The sequence below is a fragment of the Myodes glareolus genome, chromosome 13 (genome assembly GCF_982192425.1).
Source record: "Myodes glareolus chromosome 13, mMyoGla1.1, whole genome shotgun sequence".
Lineage (NCBI taxonomy): Eukaryota > Metazoa > Chordata > Mammalia > Rodentia > Cricetidae > Myodes > Myodes glareolus.
Window position 1 is genome coordinate 38,255,322 of NC_142038.1, and position 12,038 is coordinate 38,267,359.

The window sequence follows — 12,038 nt, forward strand, 5'->3', positions numbered from 1 at the left end:
CAATTGCCAAACCTGGCAATCAGGGTGAAGCCAAGCATTCGAAACTCAACTGTTTTGCCTTCACTTTTTCTCCCCAATAGAAATCTCTTTTAAAGGGTCTCAAAGTGGAAAATGTTTTAAATTACTTCCTTCTACTGCCTGTTCTTGAATTCCTCAGGATATCACCGCTGATAACATTCACGAAGATTTCTGGGACACAGAATTGAGCTCAAAGGAGTCTGAAGGCTTCTGGGAGTCACCTGATAGGAGAAGTGATTTGCTAGCTCTGTGGTGGGGAAAGTCAAGTGTCACATTAGACAAACTTGATGAGCAATAGCTGCCTCGGAGCTTGAGCACAGCCCTGGGTGCCTATCCTGGCGTCTCCCTTCTAATAATGTTGCATGTAAAACAGAAGTTACATGACTTAATGTTACATATAAAACAGAAGTTAATAAATACAGATGCCATTTTTCTGGGTCTTGGAGTTGCTCAGTTTATCTTTTCTTCTTTTGTACTTCTGCTCCTGTCATTTGAAATCAGTGTAGTCTTTGTGAAGGACCAAGTTATTCCCGGTGTCAAGGAAACCAGAAAATAAAACCTGGATTGCAAAAACAGCTCTCTGAGGGAGTGGGTATGTGCTTGACTATGGAAAATCTGAATCTGCATACACTTCCTGCTCCTTCAAAGCCGACTTCTGCTGGGGCTGGTGATGAGGCTGCTGGATGCCGAGTATATTTCTTCTTCTGGCCAACTTCACATCTCACTGTAATTACATGTGCAATCATTCATCATGAAATGAATGTAGTTCTACATCAGGATTTCATAAAATGTGGTCTGTGGACTTCTGGTTTGCTTAAAAGTGGCCAAGTCTGGGATATGATAGTGTACATTAAAGAAAGCAAAACAAAACTGGGCATCCCAGGTGACCTCATACTTACTGGTGGATAAGAATAAACTATCATTGGAGCACAAATGTTCATTCATTTATCCCCTCACTTTCTCTCTCACTCCATCCATTTCTTCCTCCCTCCCTCCCTCCTTCCCTCCCTCCCTCCCTCCCTCCCTCCCTCCCTCCCTCCCTCCCTCTCTTTTTTCCTCCCTCCCTTCCTTCCATATCAGGTCTCATGGTAGCTTCGACTAGCCTTGAGTTTGCTCTATAGCTCGTGATGACCTCTATCCTCCTGCCCCCATCTCCTGTATACTGGGATTATAGATGCCTGGGTGCTGGGAATCTGGTCCAGGGCTTGGTGCCTTCTAGGCAAATACTCTACATATCAACTGAGCTCCATCTCTAGTCTATTCCCCTGAAACTGTTCCTTACTATTTGTATGCTTCAGATTAACACATAAGAGCAGCAAATACTATTTAAATATGATCCTTGCTTGTGACTATGTAAAGCCATCTAACCTAGCTTGTGGTTTAAGAATATTATCTGATGGTCATTATTTATTTCATCTTGGCTGTGTTTAGTTGGGTGTGACAAGACATCTAGGTATTGATTGCTGTTCATACTCTGCTTTTCATAGAAACTGCTCAATATGACATGGCCATGAAGCCCTTTTGCATTTAGGATTGTGTCTATTTCTTTCCACTCTTCCTGGGTGCAGAAGATCTCCAATTTAAGGTTGCATGTAGCCTAGGCCACTGAACAATCATGTACCTAGAGTATCTGCCTTGACCTTTTATCTGACTGAGAAGGGAGCCCTTGAGATGGCTGTATCAGTGGTGTTCGTTGTGGCAGGTTACTCGTTGTTAGGTGGTTCTGGATGGGACACATGCCCTTTCTACACTCAGATAAAAACTGTTTGGTTTACACATACCTTGTATTCTTTTCAAAGACAGAAAATCATTTCATGGGAAGGAATTTGGTTTTCAGAATTAGGGAAGTGAGCCCAAGTCTCAGCTCTGCCACAGGGCTATGGAATTACAGATAAATCACGAGATTGCTCTGGGCTTCAGCTTCTCTTGTCTAGTTGGATCAACGATATTGTATTTTTTGTTTCTCAAGGTATGTAGAGATCAGTTCTGTGGATTTTGCATGAAAAAAACTGCAAACTGCAAGTCTCTAGGACAGAAATGTAAGAGATGGCTTGTTCTGTTCCTATGGAACTGGAAATAAATGGTAATTCTGTCTCTGATGCTCACCACAATTTGCTTCCTTTGGCATATGGGAATTGTGGGGATAAAAAAGGCTTACCAGGATCATTGTATTGATAAAAATATGACAACACTTATGATGGTATCTAGCCTAAGACAACATATCTTACAGCAACTCAAAGATTTGATGCCCTCCCTCCGGGGGCAGGGTGCTTTGTTTGATGGAAATGACCTAGAGGGAGTTCGTATGGAGAGGTGATAAATATGAGCAGGATCCCCTGCTTCTATTCTACTCAACTCTGCTAATGGTTGGGTTATTTTCACTGTTTCCTTCATTCTTTTCTCCCCAGGATTTGATGGTGACTCCATAGCAGCAAGGAAGATGGCCACAAAGAAGCCATGCACAGGTTTATGGGGCTTTCTCCTTCTATTTCTTTTACAAATATGGAATCTCCAGTTACCGTGAATTGCTAGAGAGCTTCCTGAAGACCCCACAAGTGAAAATCAGGCCATTCAGGTCCCCAGCATTCAGTTAGAACCCTCTCACCCGAAAGCATTCTCGGTGACACACTTCATCTTGCCCATTTCGTCTCAGTTGACTTACTCTTTATCAGAACACTTTACTTGAATTGTCCCCAAACTAATTTACTTTGTCAGAAAGGGAAGCCTGATAACTTCACACTGTAATAAAGTTTTATAATGGCAATTAAAAAACTCCTATTATTTGCCCGCTGTGCTGACATTTCAGTGTTTTTATCTCACTTCATTTGTTAGCTCATTATGGGTTTCATCTGTCACTGCAGCGACCCATCCTTTTGCATGGCATAGGGGCACTGATGGCCCATATTGGGCTGCAGGGATGATGGGTGGCTGGAGAGTTAGCGCGTGCATTAGTTAATGGATGTATATTAATAACAATATTACAATAGTACATATTTATATTAATTCTATAAGCACTGATTATCAATACTATTTATACTATTTATCAGTAATGTATTTTGCTTAATAGATAATGGAAATTAGTTCATTTAATTCTCCTAATAATTTTTTGAAGCTATCTCTAGCACCTTTCCTATACTTATGAATATTTAAAGTTTGAGCAACTGTAAAATTCAATGGGAAGATCAAAATACTGTCCAAAGCCAAAAATGCCGCAAAGCATGAAGAATGGGATTTATATCCTGGTCCCCTTGGTTTCATAGCCTATGTGTTGTCCCTGCTCCTAATTTTCCTAGCAGTAGGAAGGGAGATAGACAAAGTGCTGCTGTTCAAACACCACACACCTTTAGTTATCTGAACAACAAAGACAAAGCAACCAAGCAGCAAGACAAGGAAACTTCCCCCTTCATCCCTTCCCACCATTTCCCAACATCATCAGAATATCTACTACCTGGCACCTAGTGTTCCAGAAGACAAGGTGAGCAATGCTCACCTTTCAGTTTATTCTAATGGCAAAACAAATAACCCAGCACACAGACAGACCAATCATGCCACGCCGTGTTGTGATGACTCAAGAGGGTCGCCGAAGCAGGGAGGGGGGGTGAGCTGTGAGACAGCCTCTGTAATGCAGGTGGCTGGTCAACATCTCTCGGAGGAAGTCACATGAGCCAAGGCCTGCATGAAGGCGAAGCCTGCAGGTAGTAGACAGGGAGGAGACGGCCTCGGGAACTCTGGTTGTGCCTAAGCTAGAACAGGCTCAGCAAGGCTGATGGGGGTGAGGCCTGAAAGTTACTGTGAGATCTGGGAGCCTAGGCGAAGGCTTTTATTCTGTTGCAGCTGGAAATAAATTGAAATGGTTTTGCCTTTGTTTATTTATTCATTTTGGTGCAGGGAATTGCTAGAATCTGGCTTCTAGGAACAACTGTAGATGTGGGTGGATCTGAACTCAGGACTCCAAAGCATGAGCTGAGAATCCTGCTCCCATTCAGCTGCCTTCATCCATGTGTGACGAAAGCCAACACGAGTGGTGTCAGTAGGGTAAGCGATGCTGAAGTCTTTTACTTCCTGCTCTTGTCTTTGGGGTTTTCACGTCAATTCTTTATGGTCCTCTTCAGTCCCTTCACTGTGATCAAGGTGTTGTGAAAACTGTCGTCTGCATCCTTATCCTTTCTAGTCCTTTCCTACAAGTTAGATTATTTTTGTACCCAAACCAAATTACACATTGCTCTTCTTATCTCAGCGGAAGTAGAAAGGAATCAGTTGCTTCCATTTTCTGATAGTATAGCTCTTGCTGCGGATCTGAGACAAATGTACTAGCATTGGAGAGATAGTGGATTAGCCTGCCAGCAGCACCCTTCCTCCGTGACTGTAAGCCGGTGCTGGACATCATCAGCACCAAGGCCTGAGTTTGTAATCAGCTCTAAGCTCAGACTCCTCCGTTTGCATAGCATTGGCTGTTTCCTAGCCGAAGTGGGTGATTGGATTGGGGCTATTATCCACCAACTGCCGCTAAGAGCCATTAATATCGGTAGAATAACTGAGCAACCAGCTTTGGTGGAAAACGGAGCTAACTTTCCACATCATCGTGATCACGGTCAATTGTTTTCCAAGCCCTACTGGCCTCAGCCACAAAAACAACCCGATCTTTAAAACAAAGATGCTTCTTGAATACTTAACCATAAAAGTAAATGAGATTGCTTTAGACTGCTCTGTTAGCACCGCAACCACGCACACATGGAAACTATTACGAACCCTGTGTGTTTAAACGTTGGTAGATACTTTGCCAGCTCTGCTAGCGTATTATGTACTTCCGCGCAAAAGAGTGTTCCACCCAGCACCCGTCAGCACCATTTCTTTGGAGAAGATACTTACAATAAAGACAAGGATATTCTAAATACCACAAGTTATTATTTTACATTTCTGGTATAAAAGGTAATAGTCTTTCATTTCAAAGCTGGGTTACGTTCAAACACTGTTACTCTCACATTGCTAAGAGGGGTAGTTGTGGGATCAATCCAGCATCTGAAGGCTGGATCCCAGGTACATCTGGGGAAACTTTTAAACAGTTCTATTGCCTTTGCTCAATTCTTTTCTCCACATGGATGGCACATTCTGTCGTTGTCTTTAGTCTAAATTCTTCTTGCTACTCCAGGCCAAGCTCAAACGCTGCCCTTTCAGAAGTGATACCGGCATGGTTTAGCATGTATAATAAGGGAAGGGGATAAAACTGAACGTTGTCTTAGAAGTGATTGTGTAGAAATTGTCACACAGCTCATCTTTATATGACTGCCTTGGGAGGTAGACATTAATGCTCCCATTATGAACAGATGCCTGTGTGCTCCCAGAGATCAGAGAAGGAAGAGTCAGGGTACAGAATGAGGTTGACTTGACATTACAACTTCACCGTACTATGTGACTTCGCAGGGCTTCCAGGGTGCTCAAAGCAAGGTTCACACACCTCTGAGTGCATTGCTGTTTCCTGCTGCTTAGATTTGTGGGTGTTCTGTGTAGGGCTCTCTAACAGTGTTCTAATAGCCTTGCAGAAATCTTAGTAAACAAAGGAAAAGGTAATATGCTTCTACCTCATTATATTGTGATACAAATACAGACATAGGAAGAAAGACATCTCCTGACTCATAGGAGATTGGTAGGGGGCTACAGGATATTTTGAAGTGATGCAGAGAGGAGTTCATATTTTCTGCCTGTGGAAATTGGGGCAAGGGTTGGTAGGAGCAGGAGAGATTTTACAGAGCATCGTTTCGGTTCTGAAGGATGAGCAGGTGTTAGGAATCTAGACTTGCATCTAGTAGGGGCTTCGGGAAGCGGCTCACACAGAAAGACATTCGGTCAAAAGAGGGCTTTTGAACCAGAACAGACTGTGAGCATAGCAGCGAGTACGTCAGGACAACTGGTTATTTATTAAATAGAGGCCTGAGGGGCATAGCCCGAGAAGGGGCTGAGGAGAGAGATGGGCAGAGGTTAGGGTGTGTCTGTGGGCTTTTGTTTGCTTTAATGCTTAACTGAGCTTAAACTGAATTCATTGTTTGTCATCAAAACTACTAAACAAGCATGTACAGTAATAAAAAAAATAAGTGATTTTGTTTAAGGTTATATGTGGGGGAGACATTATTTTGTAAATATTTGAAGAGCTGAAGGAAAGGTAATTGGGCATCTATTGTAATTATCCAGTCAGAAGATGATGAGAGCCCGGATTGGGTGATGTTGGTGGGAAGGAGAGGTTGTCCAAATAGAGCCAAAGCCTGGCTATTATTCTCCTGTCTATTGTCTTGAATGGCTCTTGTCAGAAGGATTCATCTCCTACTGTCTCTTAGTGTAACAGCTTGGTCCCAACCACATGAATCCTTTTTTATGTCTCTGCAATGCTGAGTCTGTTGGCTATAAAATGCTGAAAGCACCCGAGCGCGTGTGCGTGCAAAGCAGGCACACATCTGCATTCGGACGGCTTTCAGCTAGGGAGTGCAGTGCCGTCCTGCCTCCTGTAACACCCCGTGCAGCAGAGTCACCACTGCCATCGCGGGAACATCGGGCCCTGAAAGCATCTTCAAAATTTGCTTTTTGAGAAAAGCAGGAGGGAAAATCAGAAGTTTTTTTTTCTTCCATGACTCCTATATTTATCTTTCCATATAAGTAAAGTGAATTATATCAGCACGTACTAAGCAGTTTGTTTCCATGCCTCAGCCAAGTGTCCTTGAGTCCTGCAGGATTTGTAGTAGGCAGCCTTACTGTCTTAAATCTGTATTGACAGGTGTAAACTTACATGAATAAATTAATAACACAAAGGAGCAAAACAAAGCCCAGCTACTAGGATGCTTGGTTAACTTGGGAACTAATAGTGTCAGGAAAGCACAGGTCCAGTTCAATGGCTTCTGAATGGATTTTCTTCTTGACTGTAGTCAGCCATGTGCCTGTGAAATTTGTAATGCTCCCCGCTTTTCTCATCTGTGTTGTTATTTATGAAATTTATTCAGTATAGCCCTCTACCATGCTACGCTTACAGTTTTGCTGTAAAGGTGAAATAAAAAGCTAAGCAGCTATACAGTACTTTACGTGAGGTCTGAGTCTGTGTTTTTCCTTCCCTGGATCTCTATGGCTACCTGTCTCCCCGTCTCTGGTTTCTCTTGGAGACCTGTGATGCCCACTGAGTGAATCTGGGTGGCTGAGTATGCTGGCCCTGCCATATTGTGTCTTTTAAATTTCCCCCCAAAAGGTGATCTTGCGCTGTTCATTCCTGACCATCTTCAGTTGGTAGAAGAATGAGTGGGCATTAGGTTTATTTCTGGATGAAGAGGGGAATGCTTACCCATCTGGGAGAAAGAGAATGATTTCAGGTATGAGATCTGGTCAAAGTGGGAGATATTGGTAAACTGCCACAAAACATCGAGAAATGGGGAAGTTCTCCTTGTATAGTAAGGGGTATGTCAGACTATCTAAGGAATATGTCAGACTATCTAAGGGATATGTCAGACTATCTAAGGGGTGTGTCAGACTATCGATATACAGAGTTACCCCCACCCTTACTCCTCCTGCTACTGCCAAGCTGCACCTTAAACGAAGGTATTTCTATATGGATCTTAAAAAGATCCTTACCTTAAATTCTGAGTCAGGAAAAAAAAATCTTTAAAAAGAAACCATTAAAACAATATGTTTAAAGAACAAGATTTTATATCCCTCTTTCCTAAAAAGAACGTTTTCTTATAGAGCCTTAATCAACTGTAGACATACACCCTGAGAGTGGTCTCCACACTTCCTGGATTGTTTTAACTTTTCTGCTTATTTATTTATTTATTTATTCATTTATTTTTCCATTCAAAAATTTACATTCCCCCCTCCTCCCAGTTCCCTCTGCTCCCCCACTCATCCTCCTCCCTCCCCCTCCTTCCTTAAGAAAGGGCAGGGTACCCAGCCCTGTGGGGAGTCCAAGGCCCTCCCCCCTCCATCCAGGTCTAGGAAGGTATGCATCCAAATGGACTCAGGTCCCAAAAAGCCAGCACATGCAGTAGAAACAGGTCTCAGTGCTTTATCGATGGCTTCTCAGTCCGCCCCCATTGTCAGCCACATTCAGAGAGTCCGGTTTGATCACACGCTCATTCAGTCCCGGTCCAGCGGGATTTCGTGAGCTCCCATTAGATCAGGCACACTGTCTCAGTGAGTGGACCAACCCCTCGCGGTCCTGACTTCCTTGCTCGTCTTTTCCCTCCTTCTGCTCTTCAACTGGGCCTTGAGAGCTCAGTCCGTTGCTCTGATGAGGGTCTCTATCTCTATCTCCACCTTTTGCGGGACAAAGATTCTATGGTGATATTCGAGACAATCATCAGTGTGATAGTAGGGCAAGGCCAGTTCAGGCACCCTCTTCTCTGCTGCTCAAGGACATCCCCATGGATACCTGAGATCCCCTCTAGAGCCAAGTCTCTTGTTAACCCTAAAAGGGCTCCCTTAATGTAGATATCTTCTTCCCTGCTCCTGTATCTGCCCTTCCTCCATCTCCACCCTCCCAGTCCCCCTAGCTCTCCCCAGTCTTTCCCTTCTCCTTCTCTCCCCTTTTCCCATTCCGACCTTCACCCCTACCCCCACCCCCATGCTCCTAACTTTTGCCTAGCGATCTTGTTTGCTTTCAATTTCCAGGAGGATCTATATATGTTTTTCTTTGGGTTCACCTTGTTATTTGGTTTCTCTAGTCTTATGAGTTATAGGCTCAATGTCCTTTGTTTATGGCTAGAGTCCACAAATGAGTGAGTACACACCATATTCATCTTTTTGGGTCTGGGTTATCTCATTCAGGATAGTGTTTTCTATTTCCATCCAATCCATTTGCATTCAAAATTCAAGATGTCATTGTTTGGTTTTTTTTTTAAGGCTGAGTAGTACTCTAATGTGTATATATTCCACACTTTCTTTATGCAGTTTTCCACTGAGTGGCTAACTTTTCTGTCTTTAGGCTTTGGAGGTGAAGGGCCCAGCACACTGCCCATCCCATTGAACAGCCCGGCATTTCTTCTTTTTGGACTGGTTAGATTAGAATCTTCATGTCCCCTATTCCCTATTCCTCTTTGCATAGCCTTCGTGTGTTAACATAGCCCTCCAGCTTTGTGTACACATTTAGTTTTATCGTAATAAAGCAACTTGTGCTCTTTTGGCAATTCAAACACAGCATCATCTTTTCTTTCCTTTATGGTAGAAGCAAAAATAAAGAATTAAAAACAACCACAATGGCACTAGAGAGTATCGATTCCAAATAAAATCCCATAGGTTTGTTGATTCTCTTCATTGAGAGACAGGACTCAAGCCACCAGTAGGAGGGGAATTCTATTTCAACAGTATCATCTTAAACACCACAATTAAACATTCCAAAGGAGAAGCCATGGTTGCCCAACGCCCTCTTAAGCAATTCAACTATCTCAAAGTTACCATTTGCTAACATACCTTTGCATTAAGTTTTGTTTTCCTTTTTAAACAAAAGAAAATAGACAGACACATGGTGTGATATGTTAGCTGTCCATATTCACACAAAGACACAATGTAATCTCTGAGCCCAACATACAGAGGGAGGGGGAAAAAAAAGCCAGAATTCTGTGCAGTGAGTGCTACACAGGCCTTAGTGCCCTCCAGCTCTTCCAAAGAGAAGGAAGGAAGCAGTATTTTCATTTTCCCCAAAGGGCACGGTGGTGGTGTCTGTTTTTATTGCTGCCATAACAAATTATGACAACCCTGTGGGTTTCAGGCAATGTCCATAATTCTGTAGGTCAGAAGTCTTCGCAGGCCCTGTGTTTAGATGGGGGTCTCAGCTTAGGGTCTGCCAGGTTGGACTCTGGAAGAGTCTCTGGAAGAATTTTCAGGCTTATTCGTTTGGCATAACCTATCTTTGCAGTGGAGGACTATTGTCAACAACTGGATTTGCTTTCTGCCCCAAAAGCCCCCGGCACTTTCCTCACACTGCCCATATCCTCCTGTGTCAAACCTCGTGGATGACCCCTTACTTTGCCTCTTCTGCTGCCAGCCATAAAATTTGCTTACTTTTTAAAAAGGCTTACAATGGGCCTGCTCTGAGAGTCCAGAGAAACCATGTCTTAAAGTCAACCAATGTAAGACTTACTCCATTTGCGGAATCCATTTCTTCCTGTAAGAAAACACACTCACGCCTTTGGGGACCAGGAGAGGCATTTCTTTAAAGAGGCCATCTAAGAAAACCTGCCCACACATCTTCTGTGAAGGAAAACTTTGCCAGATGGTGACGATTAGTCTTCTGAAGGCCACAGCTGGAAGCGGCACTCATTAACGAAGCACTCACTTTGCATAATGTCTTGGTAAGTTCCCCTCAGGTCTATGTTGCAGAACAGTATTTGGAATAAAAATTTATATTTAGTTACTTTAATATCAAAAGAAAGTCCCTAGCCAGTAATTAGAAGATGAAAACTTGGGACATGTTTCATGTGACATATGAACTCATCCACGCACAGAACTACTTGGTTTGTCTCATGGCCACTCAGCCGTGTTCCAGGACTGATGATACCATGTGTCATGTAAGCATACTTCGAAATAGCAGCGCACAGGCCTGAATGAAGCTGTGGATGTGCATTACTGTCAGTGGAAATCGTGCTCTTGAATACATACGGCTCTCTTTTCTTTTCCAGGCCAGGGCAGGTAGTAGGAAATATTCTATCACGAGGGACTAGAAGTGAGTGCTTGCCATCACCTGCTTCCCAGTGTTATTCAAAAGAAGTTGTTCTGTGTTAGTAATTAATTTAACAAAGAACCAAAACCAACAAAAAATAAAAAAAAACTAAAAAGCACAGACCAGTGAGATGGTTTACTCAGTTATGTACTTGCTGCTAAGGCCCGAGTTCCATCTCTGAGATTCAAATGGTAGAAGGAGAGAACTGAATCCCACAAGTTATCTCCTAACCTCCGCATGTGCCTCCCCACTAATAATATATAAGTGTAATTTAAAAATTAAATATATAATAAATTTGATTAAATGAGGAGGAAACATTAAATATTCAAAGCCACGTGATCAATGCTGCAATCAATACTGTGGTTGCTAAACCAGAAAGAAGGGGAATCTGGTTTATGCGCGGCATGTCAACTCTATGCTATGGGAAGTCGTTAGGGACGTAGATGGTGCTGGGGCCTGACGAATGGGAAGGGCGCTTAAGGTGACTTTCATCCTAAAGAATAAATGAGTGGCTGGTTATTAGATTTTAAAAATGTAATAAGATGTTGCTTTCTCTTTAAGGCATTGATGAGTTGATGTGTCTGACAATGGTTAGGCACAGACTTGAGGAAGTAGTGACGGCCACACATCAGAAGTACCACAGGACATCTCTGTGGCTGTCTGTATTACATTTTATATGAAACAATGTTGGGCTGTTTCATACATTTCCTGCATATTATGCTTTCAGGTTTATTTTTCAGGCATGTCCTTTATGGAAGAGAAGCACACAGAAATTGCTCGGAATGGAAAGAATAAAGACGATACAGTTTTATTAAAAATCTAAAGTAAATAACACAATAGCAATATAACAGGGACAAGGGAATTCTACCCTGACAGGGAATTTCCTTATGTAACGCTTACGACATTGCCTGGTGTTATGACCCTTGGTGAGAGAGCTCTTCAGCTTCTCGCAGAGGGAAGAAGGGGTCTGCACTGTGTCTTCTTCCTGCGTGAAGACACTTGTAAGGGCAAAGGTGCTCCTTGCTTTACTTTAATTCACTGAGTTCTCTTGCAGGGCACTTTAAAAGATGATTCTGATTTCCTTCTGCATCAACTGTATTCTTGGACTGGGAAATCAAATTTTAACATGAACTTGCAAACAGCCCCAGTGCTGCACAACTCATTCATATTCTAGCAGTCTCCGCTGAAGCAGGAAGCAGAGTCAAGCTGTTGCCATGAAGCTTGTTTGGAGAGCTGGGGAATTCTCTGGGGACCCCTTGATCATACTTCTCAAAGGGGCTTTTGTCCCTCTCTTGAGCTGTTTCCTGCAAAGGGGTTGTGTCCAACATGCAAG

The 12,038-nt window shown here is 42.9% G+C and overlaps 1 long non-coding RNA gene across 1 annotated transcript in view; it reads left to right on the forward strand.

Moving 5' to 3' along the window:
- Positions 1 to 12,038, forward strand: part of LOC146891745 (uncharacterized) — a 70,570-nt gene that overhangs the window by 33,427 nt on the left and 25,105 nt on the right. The window contains exons 2-3 of the long non-coding RNA XR_014996943.2: positions 2,427 to 2,483; positions 3,907 to 4,053. This is a non-coding gene — a long non-coding RNA (uncharacterized LOC146891745). The remainder of the gene's footprint in view (positions 1 to 2,426; positions 2,484 to 3,906; positions 4,054 to 12,038) is intronic.